At 46.3% G+C, this 18390-nt stretch overlaps 1 protein-coding gene across 4 annotated transcripts in view; it reads right to left on the bottom strand.

The window, feature by feature from the left end:
* Nucleotides 1-18390, bottom strand: part of MYO16 (myosin XVI) — a 551974-nt gene that overhangs the window by 118073 nt on the left and 415511 nt on the right. The window lies entirely within an intron of this gene.

Genomic DNA, 18390 nt, shown 5'->3' with positions numbered 1-18390 from the left:
ATCTCCCCAACCCCTCCCCTTTATTCTTAATCCTTTATTCTTAAGGATTGCAACTCAAAAAAAGTCAGCTAACCAAGTACAGATTCCTGACACGTAGGCCGTGCAGTGTGGTGGCGGACAGACAGTCCATCGTCTCCTTATTAAGGGGAGCTGTTAGATCATTTAATAGCCAGTTCATGAGATTCTTTTGAATGAAGAAAACATGGGAAAGGATTATTTCTGGATTATCCAACAGAAAACTTTCCTTACCATAGTTTATTTAAGAACACATTTGAATGACTTAATTGCCTGGTTTTGTGGGTGTCCAGTTTGGCTGGGAGACCTGATCTTTCAAGAGACATTTTCACTGCATCTATCTGAACTAAGGATGACCTCTCAGTAAGGTCATGAGACGCCAGATCAGCCACACCTCCATCACGAAGCCTGCCCATTTCCATACCGGCTCCTTTCAGAAGCATCCTGAGCACAGAACCCTGGTGTAGTGCCATGGGCTGTCCTTTCTCTCCTTACCGTCACCCTGGTGTAAATCCAAGAGGGAAAAACAGTGGCTAGACCTGCCACTCTGGGATTTCCAGGGAGGACTGGGTCTGTGGCAGGAGGGGACTGGACAGACACCCAGAGGCCATGAGTCCATGTGGCCTGTGAGAAGAACCTAGAGAAGGGCCACACGATGGATGCCTGGTGGTCCACGTTTGCTACATAGCCTGTGAGCCCCAGTGCTCAGATGTCCTCCTTCAATAAAGCTCTGTGTTGACTCCTTGTGGTCACAGGAGCCTGAACAGCACAGAGCAGGTCTCTGGTTAAAACTGAAGTTCAAGGCCTCCCTGTTGGAGACTCCAAATGGCTAAGTTCCCCAGGGAAGGGTATTTAACAGAGAACAAGCACAAACATCCAAAGGGGGCAGTTTGATATTTGTAAAGCACACAATTTTTATTTATTTATTCATATTGTATTATATATTATATTTACTTATATTATTTATATTTATCTGTTCATTTACATTTATTTTATTGGTAGGGAATTTGCATACAATGAATGAATCACAAAGCAGGTAAAATTAATCACTGTGATCCTGGGCAAACCCCAGCAGCTCCTATAGTTCTTCTGGTGTTAAATCACATTCTCCAGGGCCTCAGCTCTAAAAGCCCTTCGTAGAGGGAAATGAGAGGGAGGCGGGGCAGCAGCATGCAGGATGGTAGACTGAGACAGACAGCATGACCCTGTGTACATGTGTGATTACATGAATGGTGTGAATCTACATCCTGCACAACCACAGAAACAAAAAGTTGAACCCCACTTGTGTACAATGAATCAAAATGCAGTCTGTGAAAATAAAAAAATTAAATAAAACAATAAATAAAATAAAAAGATACAAACGGACACAGTATTGACAGACTGAGCTGATAGGCCACAGTAGATATCAGACACTACCAATTGAGCTCAGTATTTTATTGTAATTACTATTGTAATCAAATGACTGACAACATAGTGCATAAAATCGGCTTTAGTGGATTCTTGATATGTGGTTTTGAATATTTATTCTTGGTCCCAGATTTGACATGAAGTATTGCTTCAAGGAATCTTTTCATATTTTCATGGGGAGATGACAACTGAGATCACCCTCTGCACTCTGGGGTGCACAGTAGCACCTTGCAGCTGGTGTTTCCAGGACCTCAGTGGACAGAGTGGAGAACCACACAGAGCACACATACACATGCACAGGCAGGTGTGTGCACACACATTTCTCACTATATTCAAAGGCAAAATGCCTCTGAATTCCATATCTGGTCTTATAACCATGGTAGTTTCTTGAATCTAAAGAAGTGTGACATTGGCTTTGTCAAAGGAAACTTAAAAATCTAAATAAATGGTGTCCATTCATGCCTATTTACTAGGTACATAATAATGTGTTCCCATCACCTGTAAATATTTTGAATTAGCACTTCAATTTAAATTTTTTATTATTTCATTTGTTCTTTTTAGTTATACATGAGAATAGAATTGATTTTGATATGATTGTAAAAGTATGGAATATAATTTGTTCTATCTCAGTTCCTAGTACTTCCTCTTTCCCTCCATTTCTCCCTCTCCCTGTTCCCTTCCCTCTACTCTACTGATCTTTCTGCTACTTATTTCTAGAATTTTTTTTTTTAATTAGTGTCTTGTGCATGCACATGATGGTGAAATTCTCTGGGGTAGATTCAGACACGTACATAGAAAAGTTAGGTGAGATTTACTCCACTCTCTCCCTCTCCCATCATGTCTCCCTTCCCTTCATTCCCCTTTGTCTACTCCACTGTTAAGATAATTTTAGATTTATATGAAGTTGAAAAAAATAACCCAGATAGACTGTGTGTACCCTTCTTCAGTTTCCTGCGAGGATAGCATCCTACAAATAATCACAATGGAGATACTGATTAGTTTAGTGGAAACAAAACATTAACATCAGCACCCTGATCCTGAGTGTTGCCAATTCGGGGTTATGCTCAATCACCCAGAAATCGTTATCTGTTTGTGGGGCTCTATTTCCGGGTTCTTTATTTTGCTCCGTTGATCTGTGCGTCTAGCCTTTTGACACTCTCTTGGTCACTGAAGCTTTAGACCACAGTGTCCAGTCCCACAGGCTAATTCCTCCTACTCTACTTATAAAACTGGCCTCAGCTAATTTAGTGTCTCCTTTTCTATAACTTTTGGAATAAAATTACCTTTTCCTTTACACCTACAAAATTTTTGCTGTGTTTTCTCGTTAGGAACAGCATTGGATCTGAATGTCAATTCAGGGAGACTTGACTGTGTTCATTATTACTAAGTAGATGATTTAATCTGTTGTCTTTTAATCCATGAACATATCCTTTCTCTCCTTTTAATTAGACTATGATTTCTTTCATCAGCATTTTGTGGTTTTCAGCATAACATTCTCTACATATTTTGCTAGATTTATACCCAAGTACCGCATTGTGTATGAGTGACTGTAAATGTCATTGCATTTTTAATCTCAGTGCCCATTACTAGTATTTAGAAGTACAATGGAATTTTTATGTTTGTCTTGCATCTTTTGACTCTGCTGTATCCACTTATTATTTCTTTGAGGTCTTTTTTTTTTTTTTTTTTTCCAATTTTGGTAGATTCCTTGGGATTTTGCACACTGAAATTTATGTCTTAAATAAACAGGTGCAGACTTATTTCTTCCTTCCCAGTCTATCCACTTTTGATTTCCTGTCTTGCCTCATTACTCTTGCTAGCCCACAGTGGACATCCTCGCCTGGCTTCCAATCTAGGACCTTGTTTTCAGCGTCACCAACATTGCCTGCAGCAGCTTTGTCACAGACATCTTCATCAGGTGAAGCTGTCCCCGCCATGGCTATTTTTCTTAGAGTTTTCCCCATGAATGGATATTGAACTTTATCAATTTTTTTTATTTGTTGATATGATGCTATTCTTTTCTTCTTCTTTAGCTTGTTAATATGATGGATTACTTTGATTGATTTTCAAACATCGTCTTTGCACTCCTGGAAAAAATATCCATTGGCCATGGTGGACGATTCTTTTCATATGCTCCTGAATTGTGGTTGCTGATATTTTAACAGTGTTTTGCATCTATATTCATGAGGGATATTTATCTTTAGTTTCCATGTGTATATGCATGTGTCTGTTAAAGTCTTTGCCTGGTTTTGGTATCAGGGTAATAACAGCTTTATAAAACAAATTGGGAAGTGTTCTCTGTCTTATTTTCTGGACAAGTTTGTATAAAGTTGGTGTTAATTTTCCTTCAAACATTTGGTAGAATTCTCCAGTGAAACCATCTGGAACGGGGATATTTCTTTTTTGGGAGATTTTGAATTACAGATTCATTTCCTTGATAGGCCTATTCAAATCATCTATTTTATATTGGGTGATCTGAGGTAGCGTGTGTTTTTTGAGGAACTGGTCCATTTCATGAAATGGTGGAATTCGTGCCAGAGTTAGTGGTCATGCTGCCTTTTGATCTTTGTGGTGTCTGGCAGGCATGCAGCTATGTTTCCTGTATCTTCCTGTTTCATTCCTTTGTTTTTTCTCTCTTTTTCCTTTGTCAGTCCTACTAGAGGTTTATCGTTTTTATTGATGCTTCCAGAGGTCAGCTGTGTCTCACAGATTCTATCCTATCCTCTCCCCAGTCCCACTGGCTTCTGTTGTCACCACCTTCCAAGGCTTGCTTGGGTTGACTTTGTTCCCTAGTTCTTGGGACAGAGGCTCAGACGGAGTTCAGACTTGCCCTGTATTTTAATATGTGGATTTAGGGCTATCAATTTCCCCTTCAGTCTTGTTTTGACTCACAAATTTAATGGGTGGTATTTTCATTTTCATTCCATTGAACACTTATAATTTGTAATTCTCTCGAGGTTTTCACTTTCATCCGAGGGTTATGTAAAGGGTTTTGCTCAGTTCCCAGGCTTTCCTTATGTCCAGTGTAGTTCCACTGTGGTACTACTCCACTTCTTGTCATTTCTTGTCTGTTCTTTTAAGTGGTTTTGGTTTTGATTTATGGCCCAGCATACGGTCTATCTTGATACATGTTCCATGGGGACTTTTTAAAAATGTGACTTCTGCTTCCGTGGGCTGAGGTGCTCCGTAACACCGAGTGGATCCTGTTGGTCGATGGCTGCATGGCAGCTCCTACGCAGCTGTTCCAGCCATTGTTGAAACAAGGGTGCAAGTTTTCAACTTGACCTTCTTTGTTCATGACTTCCCTTGGTACCACTTGCAGGGAGGAGGCAGGGCATCATCTCAGCTCCTGGGCATGGACAACTGGTCCCCACTCGACCTCCCTGGACGTGCAGCAAGCATGGGTTCTCGGGACTGCTGGGTGGGGACAGCAGGACCACAGTCCTGCTTCTCTGGCTGCAAGGCAAGCAGTGTGGGGTGAGGGCTTCTGCACTGCTCCCCATGTGGGGAGGTGCTGCCCGGGCAGCGCTGGAAGCCTTGACCCCCCTCTGCTCTGACCTGGCCCTGGGGGCAGGGACGTGTGGGTATCGCACACCCAGACTCAGCACAGTGCTGAAATCTGATGAGCTGAGACATATCTGAATTGTGCAGCTCAAAAGAAAACTATACTTAAAATAAGAGTAATTAAAAGATTTGTTTGTTTTAAAGATGTTTGTTTTAGATGGTCACAGTTAAAAATGGTCCATGTTTTGATTTGTCTTGAATGAATAGACAACTTTTGTCAATACTACTAGATAAGTCAAGCTTTCCAGAGAAACAGCACCGATAGCATGATATACGTTAAGATACGCATCATGGGGAATGGGCTCAAGCAATTACAGAGGCTGAGGTCTGCCATGGGCAAACTGGAGACCCAGAAAGCCAGTATAAAGTCCCTAGCAGGAGGGCCATGGCTTGGAATCCAGGCTGAGTCTGAAGTCCTGAGAAGCTGGGGGCTGCACAGGGTGGATCTGCGTCCAGCTCAGCAGTCGGACAGTGAATTGGAGTTTCTTCTACCTCCAGTGCTTTACGGGCCCTGGAGCGTTCATGAGACCCAGCCGTGCGCTGAGGCAGATCTGAACTACACAGCCCCACTCAGAGAGCTCCCTGCTTTTTAAAAAATGCACATCCTTAACAACAAGTAAAGATTTTGTACACTTATGGGGGTACAGTGGGATGTTCTGATCTAGACACACACTATGGAAAGGGCCACTCACTGTCTTGGGCATCCCCTGGCCTAGTCAAACCCACACAGGGTCTCAGCCTCACAGGCCCCGCTCTCTGAGGTGCTGAGCTGTGGGGGAGGAGCTGGGCCTGCCTGGCAGATGGGCTTGCGTCCAGCTTTCACTCTCAGCGCCCAGGAGGCTGGGGCAAGGTCCTGGGCTTGCCTGACTTCCCACCTGCAGGCGGTGGTGGCTCCCACTCCAGCTCCTTCTCCCCACCTCTGCCTCTCATCTTGGAGGTAGGCTTGCACAACACCTACAGTGTTCTAGCTTTCAGCGCCCGTCCCTGCTTCTAATGCGTCTCAGCCCTTGTCCAGATTTGTTTCCGTCACTGGCTTGAGAAAAACCCATGGAGTCACCCGGGCCATCTACCCAAGGGCCGCCTCAGGGTCTTTCTGCCAAAGGAGTCATTCTATGCCTGTGCCCTGTTGGTCGAAAGGCACTTAGACCCTCAGGATTGCTCCTGAACAGAAGTTTCGTCCCGAGGAGTGAGCCCCAAAGCCCAGGGGAATGAACGGAAGAATTTCCATGTAGGGGAAGACACCATCTATCCCAGAAATCACCTGTAGCTTTGGGAGCCTGGGAAGCCAGAGTTAAGAACAGGTAGTTAGTGTAGAAATAGGGGATCGGGTCAAATCGAGGAAATGAAGCCATGAAGCCATCTGCCTCTGGAAGCTGGAGACTGCCCCTGGGAGAATGGAATGTTAAGGATCTCTGGAGCCCATTGATTACCAAATTTACCTGCCTTCATCAAGGACTGCAAGCAAGGAGCTGCTAATTAATGCCCCTTGGGCCTTTACCTGCCTGAATCACCTTGGCCCTCTTCCTGCCTATGGCTTCTCACTAGGCAAAACCAGGCCTAGTCACTAGGCAGGAAGGAGAGATAAGCGGGGAGAGAACTGGAGAACAAAAGAGACTTTAACCTATAAAAGATGTAGGGTGAGTTCACTTCTTGGGACTTTAGAACATCAGCCACCCTTCTTCCTGCCGGGAGAAGTCTGTATTATCACCTTTAAATAAAACCTGCTTAATATGCTTGCTTTGGCGTGCTTCTCTAGTGTTCAATCTTCAACATTAGAAGGAGCAGAACTCGTCACCGGTAAATGGCGGTTATCAGTGGGAGAATAGAGAAAGGTCCTTTTCCCAGAGGTGCCAGCAGGGGGCAGGAGCGTCGGGAGCAGATTGTAGGCGGCAGGCCCTGCTGGGCACTGGGGAGCTACACCACTCAGGGATCTCTTCCTTTTGTTCTTGCTGGCTTATTATTTAGGAAATGAAAGGAAAAAGACATGACAGTAATCAAAGACAGAGGCCAGGCCAACGCCTTCCTGGCCCCTGCCACCTTCACATAATGGATCCGCGGGCCTTCTTCTTCCTCCCGCTCAGGGATTGGAAGACGGGGTCCTTGCCGTCTGGGACAGCCTCCCTCATGCATTGAATAGAGAAATTCATCTTCCTACAACCTGCTACAAAGCTTTAAGGAAATTGTCATGCATTCAAAAATTTCCTTTGGAACGATTCTGCTCACTAAATGACTCAAGAGAGCCTCGGCTTCGCCTGCGTTTCAGCCGCGATGGCTGGCGTGTTTCCCAGGGGCGCCAAGCGCCGGGTGCGACATAAGCGAGAGCAGGGAGGCTGCTGGGGACGCGCTTGCTGCGCACTCTGGCGCTGCAGTAAACACGATTAGGAGACAACGCGTGTCAGCTCTCGAGGGAGAGAGGGAGGCATAAGACTCCTTCCAGGGCTCTGAATCGCAGTTCATCAAGACGCCCAGGTTCCTGGCTCCACAAAGAACATAGAAGCTCGGCTGCGGAGCCCGTGCGTTCCCCTCCTAACTGAAGGCTGTCAAGCTCAGGCTTGGCTAATCACCAAGGCAACTGGCATCCAAAGGCGAGAGAGCACCACAGAAATAGCTCAGCCTACCAAGGCGGATTCTCAGCCCAGAACTGAAAGGAAGAGCAGCCCGCGCCCTTTCCTGCCCTGTGTAAGAAGGCGCAGGGGTCACCGTGCTGGGCAGGGAGCTCCTTCACAGCCGCTCACCCCTGCTTGGGCCTCGTGCCCAATGGGGACTGTGCACGGCTGCGGGGCCTGTGCCAACCACAGGGCCCGTGTGGCTACGCTTCCAGCGTTTCTCAAAGTGGGGTTCCAGAACCCCTGTGGAATACCCGCATTCATTAGCACAAAAACAGATCCTTTAGGCTTCACCCCAAACTCTCCACACGCTGTTGGCAGGAGGGGAGCCAGGATTCTGCAGTTCCCACCTGCTTCCGGTTGATGCCACTGCACGTCAGACTTGGAGACTCACGGATGCAGAAACTAAATGAGAGGGTGATGAGGTCAAGGAGGGGCAGTGGGTTGCAGGTCAGGGACGGGGACTCTGGCTCTAGTTTCCACCTGTCAACTGCAAGTCACTCCTGGGCTAGGCTGTGGTCCTTAACTGTGCAGCGTGAGCTGTGAGCTATCCCTAAGCTCTTCTCAATTCGATTTGCTGTTGAACTCTGGCCAGTTCGCACCGCAGTTTAATGATTAGCGCAGCCCACCAATAAAATCACTGTGGTAAGGGGAGGAGAGCGAGCCCTCTGTGGATATGGTAAACAGGATGTCGTCTATTTAGACTTCTGAACTGCTTTTAGTGTGGCCAGTGACAAGGGTTAGTAAAGCGTACCTGTCATTGGACTGTGATCGGGATTAAAGAAATAAATTTGGAAAAAAATCAAGCAAAGCAGTTGAGACTAACCATAACACAAAGTAAATTTGGGAAATACTAAAAGTAACAGAGTAAAACATGACCTCTAACTCCCATTTCTACAGAGAGTCAATCTTCAATTTCTGTATCTGTTTCTGTCTATCAAATCTAATTCTGTCTATGTGTGCACTCTGAGAGATGGGACTCAGGTGCCTTGTGACGCCCAGCTCCCCCCCAGTGTCCTTGGCTGCAGCTGGTCACTGCCCAGCTCTGCCAGGCTCTGCAGGCCCTGGGCTCCTCAGAGCCTCTGCCGGGCCTTCAGAGCGTGCGTGCTGGGAGGACTCTGGCAGGGGTGGGAAGCGGCAGGGGACGGAAGCTCTGGTGCTCACCCTCCCCCACCAGGCGCCACAGCTCCTCCCAGCATCCAGGTGCATCCAGACTCACGCCCTGCGTCCAAGCTTCCCGGTCGGCTGCCAGGGCTCCAGCGTCCTCAGCCTGCCTCCCCGCCTGCCATGCAGAGCCTGGGTGTCGCCTCACTGTCCTCCGTCTGTGTCCTCAACTTGCTGTGTGACCTCCTCCCTGTGATCACTTTCTTCTCTGTGCAAATGCAGGGCCATTTCTTCCCTAGACTGGATGGTGCCAACCCCACCGTTCTCCCTTCTGGCTTGTCTTTTCCTGTCTTTGGCTGGCAGTTCAGAGGCTCCTACCTGGAAGGCAGCTCAAAGCGGTAGGAGTAGATGTGGAGCTCACGCCACCCCCCATCCCAAATGAGGGACCACTCCTCACTATATAGGGAAGCCAAGGGAAGGGTGCCGGGTCGGTGAGCAGACCAAGTGGTAAAAGGGGCTCATCACAGGAGAGCAGAGTGGGAAGGGAGAGCTGGTGTCCCCACAGGGCGCCCCTCGAGGCAGGGCACACCATCGCAGGGTGGGATCAGAGGAAAGGAGGAGAAAGAACCAGCCAGGGAAGGGCTGAAGACATGCGTGAGGCATGCTCCTCCGTCCCCTCAGCTCAGGCCAGGCTCAGCGCAGCAGGTGCTTCTGAGTGGCCGAGGCAGTGCTGGTTTTGGCAGGCCCACTCCCGAGGCTCCGTGCGACTCGCATCCTGCTGCAGCTTAAGCGGAGCTACCCATAATCTGCCCACAAATCACTGCATTTGAATCAGAGCATTTTCTACGGTCTGCATGCTCTACCTTATAAAGCAGTATGAAAGGGTCGAACCTAATGGCTAATTACACTATTACACAATTACACTGCTTCTGATATGAACGAGTACATTTCCATGTGGCTGAAGCTAAAGCTCCCCTAACAAAGCCACCCCCGGTCACAGTTCAGGCATTTAAGGGTTCCATGCCAGATTGAGGAATGGATAAGTACGCGCGCGGCTGTCAGTGGCGTTCAGGATTGACTTGTATACTATGAGTGTGTCCTTCTATCTGACTGTGCTTAACTGATACATCCATGAACATATCTAGCCATCTGTCCACCTCCTGATCCTGCAGGACTGCTTTATTGCTTAAATGGTGTCCAAGTATGGCCATCATCAAAAAGTATGTGAGAAAAAAAACACTCAGTCTCACTAACTGTGGGGAAATGCAAATCAAAACCTCAATGAGATATTATCTCATCTCAGCTTTTTAATCAAAGACAAAAAATAACAAGGGCCATCAAGGATGTGAAGAACGGGGATCTCTCGCACACCTGGAGGGAGAGAATGTACATCAGCACAGTCACTACGGAAAGAGAGAGAGAGCTACCATATGCCCCAGAAGTCCCACTGCTGAGTATCTACCTATCTAAAGGAGACAGAATAACTGCACCGAAAATATGATTGCACTCCCATGTTCATTGAACACCGTTCACAGTTCCTAAAATATGGACTCAACCCTAGCTAGATGCCTGTCAGCACATGAATGGACAAAGAAAATCATAAATGTGCCTACAATGGGGTGTTATCCCTCATAAGAAGAAGAAAATCAGGTTATTGGCAGCAACTTGGATAGAACTAGAGGTCATTATGTTAAAAGAAATAAGACAGACTCTGAAAGATAAGTCCCAAATGCCTCACTCATTTGTGGAAAATAAAACTTCGTTCTCATAGAATGGAATGGAACAGTGGCCACTAGAGACAGCGGCGGAAAAGGAGTAGGTGCATCAGTACAGTTCAGGAAGGAGGGAGCAGCTCTGGGTTTCCAGAGCACTGCTGGGTGACTGCTGGTTAGACAATCTATGGTGCGTTTCAAAAGGACCAGAAGGACACAGAATTCCCAGCAATGAAAATGGCTGACGTTAGAAGAGATGTTACCCGATGAGTACCATGCACTGCACACCCGGCCCGATTGCCATCATGTGCCCATGGAGAGCTGCAAATACTGTGTCTCAGTTAAAAGCACTGGCTGTAAGCACGTTTGCCTTCTTGCCCCATCCTCCAAGTCAAAGAAGGGCAGCCTCTGGGGGACCCTGCCCACAGCTGTGACTTGTCCTCTAGGAAGATGCTGTGCCCAGGTACAGGGGGCGCTGGGGAGTGGCAGCCCTGCTGTGGTGCAGCAGAGGTCCTGGGTTGCCAAGCACACAACAGTCTGTTCCTGGTGAAGGACACCGGACGTGGAGATGTCTCTATCTTGTCCACGAAGCAGAGCACCATTAACTCCTGCTGAGGGACATGTGGGGAGGCTGGGAAGATGGAGTCCAGTGGAGAGGGCCGGGGTGGATGAACACCAGAAACCCAGGGCCACAGGGCAGGGAGCATCCAGGAGGAAGGAGCCTCACCCACATTCTGCGAAGGGCTACCAAGTTCCTAGGGGAGGCTGGCCCTGTGGCCAAGCACCCACTGGAGAGTCAGCTTGACCGTCTGGAGGCTCTGTGAGAAGGGCGCTCTGGGACAGTACAAGACAGGCGAGCCCTTGGCCTGCGGGGGAGGAAGCTTACCATGGAGCTCAAGAGGCTGCCCGCATAGGGACTTAAGTGTCAACTGTTGGTATTTTTAAAACTATTATTATTGGGCTCTAGAATTCTTAATCATTAAGTGGAATTTGTGAGTGCCAAGGAGCACAAATAAAGAAATGTCTATAGCAGAGAGGCCAGGCACATCCCTGGAGCTGCCCAGGCTTCTGTCCAGTTCCAGGGAAAGAACCACCCTTGCTCAATGCATTTTGAAAAGCAGTGCAAGCCAAAAATAAAATTAAATTCTGACATATCCTCCGAGTGCTGCCTGTTCAACTCCCAGGTATAGGAAGGCCGAAGCGCTAGAACAAGCTGGAAGAGCCCGCTTTTGAGAGAGCGAGCGAGGTGGATTCCTTTCCCCAGAGAAGTGGACTGGGGTGAGGTGCTTCAGCTGAGCACAGTGACGCCCCTCTGGTGCTGCTCATTCAAGCCTGCTGCCCGCGAGTCAAACCAGGAGGGTGCATCTGGTTTCCAGCCATGTTTCCAAGCAGGAGCACAGTGGAAGCAGGGCGGTTAAGCAGGACTCCCTTCTCTCCTGCGGACGCTCCCTGCTACTCCGTCAGCAGTGCTAGGCTACAGGAGAGGGAGAGGAGACCGGCTGGTGTGAGCCGGCCCCTGGAGGCCAGCCAGGCATCTGCAGGGAAGAGAGAGACTGGATGGGGAGGAGCCTGTCTGGCATTACCGGCCAAGCATCCTGACCCGAAAAGCCCAAATCCAAAAAGCTCCAAACTTCAAAGAAAACATTCTGAGCACAGATACGGCTCTCAAAGAGACTTGGATTCTGGAGCATTCTGGATTGGAAATTTTTCAGATTAGGACTGCTCAACTGGTAAACTGTAGGGAAATATTCCCAAATCCCCCTACTCCCCCAAATTCTGAGCTGTGAAACGTTTCTGATCCCAGGCATTTCAGCTAAGGGACACTCAGCCTGCAACGGGGGTTCCTGTCATGCTAGGAATTGAAAGGTGGGTGGGTATGAGGGTTGCCTTTACTTGTGTACCTCCTGAAGTGAGAAGACAGAGTCTGTGAGAGAGCAACAGGAGAGGCGGGTAGTTTACAGGTCTGCAGCCCACAAGGAGCTGGCGAGCTGGTAGCTGCCTTGCCTACCACACTGAACTAGGGGGTCCATCTGCTTCCCACCCTGAGATCATCAATATTTATGGAACAGAAGTAAATTCACACATCCCTCATATTTATAATCCCTTCCTGCACCATGTTATTTACATGCCGCAAAACTTAATCCTTAGAAAAGAAGTGGTTAGGATTAACAGATGATAAAAATGCAAACTTTTTGAAATATACTCGTGAATTCAATATAGCACTTCAGAATATATGTGAAGATTGGTTTCAGCAAAATAAATAAATGATCATTTTCAGCAAATACAACGTGTCCAAGTATTTTTCATGCCTGGCTTCTGCTTCCCACCCGAGGCTTACCCAGTGGTGAATTAGCTGCATACACTGCCACACTGACAAACAGAGGCTCGTAAACAAAGGGAGTCTGTCCAGGGGTGGTGCACATTTCCTTCTGAGCACCTACTGTTGATATATACCAATTAACAAAGGAGGTGAAGACCAGGAGCACACAGTGAGGTGGTAGACAGTCCCTATCTGGACACTTAGGAATTTGGTCATTACCTTGAACTTGGCACAGCTGAAGTCCATGAATGTGCTTCATTCATTCCTTTTAGGGAAATAAATACCAGTCAACCCACAACAAAATGCCAATTGTATAGGAAGTCTAAAACTCCACGTTGAAAGCTTTCTGTCAGCCCTGAGGTGGTCAGGGTGTGCTCCAGCTCTGTGGGATGGTGGGATTCTCTCTGAGATCCCTATCCTCCTTCCTGCCCCAGCAGAAAGGAAATGCTGATCCTGGTCCCCAGACAAGCTGCCAAAGGTCAAAGCACCATCAGTAATAGAACACAAGGAGCCCTGCAGAGTGAGCTGTATTTTTCAGAACGCCAGAGGTGAACAGCTGCAGATGTAAATTAAGTCCTTTCTGTGCAGGTCAAGATATCTTTGTCAAGTAACCTTTAATAGTATCAGTTTGGCTGAGACCGGACAGATTTGATTGTTCTGTCTGGGGATTCTGCCTGGAGAAAAGAAAAATAAATGGAAGCTGCCCCATTGATGGGTCTGTCGGCCTTGTCTTTTGATTTAGAGGTTTACTTTCAGAGTCTTCTTGGGTACATTGTGTCTCCCACAAATCTCCAGGGGGTGGAAGCCAGCTGTAAACGGTGTAACCAACACCGGTGGCATCGGGAAACTGAGGGGCCAAGATGTTCCTGGAGCTCTCTCTGTTAATGCATTGAAGGGCACAGAGGTCAGCCTCATGCCGTATGTCACCTGGAACCTTGTGCACCAAGTGCGGAGGTGAAGATCTCACTTGTCAGGGCTCCGGGCAATGGCACACCTGTAACTACAGACGATTCCCAGCTCAGCTCCTCCAAAGGCGGGCACGTCCTTCTCAGGAAAGGAAAAGAATCCAGGAGCTTTGTCGACAGGCTCCAAATCAATGATGTTCTTGTCCTGCACCATTTCCATCAGGTAGATATGGAGTTGGATCCCCACAGAGGCCTCTGAAGAGGAGTGGCGTGAACAATCCTGTCCAGGAAGCAAATCCTACCTGGAGGGTGTGGCTTAGCGGGGTGGAGAAGGAATTCCAAGGCGATGCAAAGAAAGCCCAAGTCCCCCCAGAAGACACGTCTGTGAGCACACTGTAGCAAGGGGCTTGAATTTTTATTTCATTATAAACCCACAGAGCAGAATATGTATACAAAATTGTGGAGGAGGTTTTAATTTTCTTATGGGAAATGACATTGAAAGGATTTTTAAATGTGCAGTAAAATTTCATAACCTATCTGCTCAATTAAAATATCAGTCCCAAAACTAAATGATGAAGGACAGAACTTTTACAAAATTGTTTTTGACCTGGGTAGAGTTACTCACCAAAAAGCAACACATATTATCCAATGAAAACCAGAATGACATGTTAACATAGATTAAAACAGTGTCCACCTCTGTCCCCTCTAGCCCAGGACTACAGTCCCCAGAGATCCACATCTGAATTTTCTGCCCTTGGCTCTCACAGAACTCTCTCAGTGAGGTGGGCAAAGGGGAGAACACCACAGTGGAACTGGAGTGTGACATCTGTCCTGCCGTCGACTGAAGTGACACTGGTAACCCCGGGATATGCAAGAGCGGAGACTTCCCATGTGATTCAAAAGACACTGCGTGCTGTAACGCCGGCACACTGACAAGAATCCATTGATTTTCTGAACAAATCAAGGATATCCTGCCACCTACTTGATCTGAGTCGGTCACTGGCACACCAGCATTCACCAGACAGCATGACAGTGGATTAGAGGATGCCTCACGCATCTCCTGACTGACGGTTCCAGTTCTTGCTGAGTGCTGCCATTCCTGCCCTGAGAACTTCCGACTACTGGCTAGAGGTGGCTGGCTTGTTTGAAGCAATGTTTAAAAGTAATCACTCTGCACTTATTCTAGCTCAGCCCGAATCTTCGAAATAAGGATAGGAGATTCGTAATCTTCTTTTCTTTAATTGTAAATTTCATGGATGCGGAGATAGAGGTCCTGTCCTTCTCAGTCACACAACAGTGGAGCTGAAACCCGAACCCAGCTGGGGGCCTGGGGCTCGGGGAAACTCTTCTCTTCGCTGTACCACACATTCTGTGAGTAAGACAGTGAAACTTCAAGAACGTTGCCCATATGTTGTTAGAGGGAAGAACACGGGGTACGTGAGGGACAAGCTAGGGTGCTGTCACCTACTGGCCTATCTTGGAATGAATAATGTCCCCAAGCTCATGTCCATCCAGAACCACAGAACATGGCCTATTTTTGGCAAAAGGGTCTTTGCTGCTGTAATTAGTTAAATCCTCAGGAGAGCACTTTGGGTTAGGATGGGCCCTAACTTCTTATAAGAGGACACACAGGGGCAGGCCATGTGATGGGGCACACCTTGGGTGGGGTCTGCAAGCCAAGGAATGCCCAAGTCACGAAAGGACTGGAGACTGTCTCCCTCAGAGTCCCCAGAAGGAACAACACAGCTGACACTGGAGTCTGGACTTTATCTCCAGCACTGTGAACCACTCAGCAAGGGGCCACTGTTACGGCAGCGAGGAGACAACATGTAGCTGTTCAATCTACAGGGTGTCACTGAAGGCACCAAAGTTTCTTTAAGGAAAACTCATATAGAGACGTTTACATACAAGGATAAGATAAAAAATGTTTCAGAAGCACTTTTTAAATTGTAAAATGCCACACTGGTATCAGGCATCATTATCGATGAGGTCAGGGAGAAATCAATGAAATCTAGATTAGGAAGAACTTGATCCTTGGGAAGGTGGACGAGATTTGGAAAGACTGGGCAATGGGACTTCCAGGTGAGTAAATCCACAGGAACAAAAACAGGTGAAGATGTGCAGGAGTCACTCAAAATGAATCAAATGAAATAAAAGAAATTCTACAATGTCACAAGGTAAAAATCACTCACTTCTATAATGTTGAATGAATCAATCGAATACTTCATTTGCTTACTAAGTCCACTGCGACAAATAACCACAAAGTGGGTGATTCAAAATGAGAGAAACGCATTCTCTCCTGGTTCTGGAGACCTGCGGTCCTCGAGGCCCAGAGGAGGATCCTTCTGGCTCCTCCTGCTTGGGGCTCTAGGTGCCCCCTGCTTGAGGTAGAGTTCTCCCATCTCTGCCTGCAGCCACCAGGTGGCTTCTCTTTCGGTCTCCCCTCTGGATACATCCCACTGGATATCTACATAATCCAGGATGACCTCTTTCAATCCTTAATCACATATACAGAGACATCCTCTCCAAACAAGATCACATGTACAGACTCCATGGAGGAGGACCTGGATATCTTTTGGGGGAGGCACCATCTGACCAACCCTTTATAATACAAAACTGTTGGGGAGAAATGGACCTGAAATACAGACCCATCATCTTAAGTTAGAAGAACAGTGATAACTTGATATCTGTAACCGCGCCCCTCCACCCAGGCCAATCACAGTGGGATATTTATCTGAGACCCGAAGGGAATGGCTTCATCCAAAAATAAATTATAATAACTTCCAGATAAAGAAGCAAGGGTCATATATGCAAGTGCATGTATTGTACAACTATTAATTTTGATCCACATTTTCATTAGTTCAATTTTTATTATTATTTCAGGTCACTTTGCTGTCTCCTCATCTATTCACTTGTTCACATCAAAATTTAGGAACTTGAAAATATAATTTCCTATTGGAGTGAGTTTAGAATCATCTTAATGGAAATTCAGCTCTCCAACGAGCCAATGTCTTTTTCAAGCTATAATTCTTCCCTTCAACAGTCTTAATTTTAATAGCCAATAAAATTAGACACACTTTTGGATTTAATGCTTATCTGTCATTTAAATCAGCAGCTTAAGAGTCACCCTTAAAACAGGTAATCCCATATATGATTTAAAATTTGCTAACACAAATAATCATCCATCCAACCATTCAAGCAAACAAACCCCCAAGCCCCACAAGCCCTCTTTAATTCAAATCCATGCTCATTAATGAGACCTTGTTAATATTTCATGCACAGCCTCTTCCCATTTACTTTAAAATATTTCTGTAATGGAGATTGGAAAATACACCATGCTCCTATGAGTAATGAAAAATTCAAATGTATTTAGGAAAGATCTTCAGCTGTAATTCAAATAACGTTGCTTAAACATTTCTAAAAGGGCCTCTGAGCCTCTGCTCAAAGGAGCCTTGGAAGCTTGGCAGGACCTCCTTGGTGGAGCTGGGACAGGTGAGCGCACCCAGGTGGAGGCTGGATGTCACACCAGCACACACAGTAGCAACGGTCTTCCTAGGAGGTGTAGTTCATATTCACCAAGTAGGCCAGGAGAAGCTTCAGGGAGGAGCCAGTGGTGGCCAGGGCCCTGTTCCAGCCCACCCATCTGGCCAAACAAGAGACTGGAAACAAACTCAGGAGCACAGGAGACCAGAGAGTCACCTAGGGGGCTGACTTTATTGTCAGAGATTATTCAGGAATGTTTCACCTACTGTCTAAAATAGATACTACAGGTTGATTTTTAAATCAATTAACTCTTACTACATCTCTTGATTTACAAGAGATGCAGAACAAGCTGCTGGGTTTTTTTTTTTTAAATGCAAAATCTCAATATTGAAAAGTATGTGGCTGTTCAATCACTCAAATGGCATATGGCTTGACACACTGCCACAAGTTACATGCAATCTATACAGTAACCTGTGAATGAGTCCCTAGGGAGTCTCTTGACTGAGACTTATTAGTACATCTCACCAAAATGAAGGATTTTTATAACACCACAAATTCGGCCTCAACTATGGAAAACTTACTTAAAGATAAAGGTGATTTAAAGGAAAAGTCATGATTCTGGGACAGCTTTGGCTCTGTACCAACAAATCAAGTGGTTGTTGCTGTCCTACTTCATTTCTATCAGGACTTGCTGAAATAATTCTATTAATTTAAACTATTAAATGATAGTTTCTCCTCAATTCTTCTAAAAACAATTGGAATTAAAATTTTACTGAGTAATTTTTGAAACTGAACATAGGATAATAAAAAAGCTCTGATTTCAAACTGCATTTCCACATATTTAGCAGTCCCTGAATATCTAGTTCACGTCCAATGCACAGTACAGACTTATGAGGTGGGTCAAGAACATACCCACTTACCCCAGGTCCCATAAAACTTTTAGGAAAAGAATTTTCCTGAAATCATTATACATTTTTATGAATATTTACAGAATTTCTACAAATTCAATAAATGTTTAACACATTGAAAGTGTAGATTAAAAATCTGAACATGAGATTAAAAGATTACTGTCTTTTTCAAGAACTTGAAAAGCCAAAATCTCTGAAACAGAAGAAGATGTTACTAGCTCTCCAGGGATGCAGATATAAGATCTTCCACCAACTTCCTCTCCACACCACAGGCCCCTGCAAGGGAGACCTACAGGGGCTCTCAGAGAGGGCACCTCTGGTCTCACTGCCCACCACCAGTTGAGCTTGCTAGTCTCTGCTCCTCTA

The sequence above is a fragment of the Sciurus vulgaris genome, assembly GCF_902686455.1.
Source record: "Sciurus vulgaris genome assembly, chromosome: 4".
Classification (NCBI taxonomy): Eukaryota; Metazoa; Chordata; class Mammalia; order Rodentia; family Sciuridae; genus Sciurus; species Sciurus vulgaris.
Note: the sequence above shows the minus strand (reverse complement) of the source record. Positions and strands in the feature narration are given on the sequence as shown.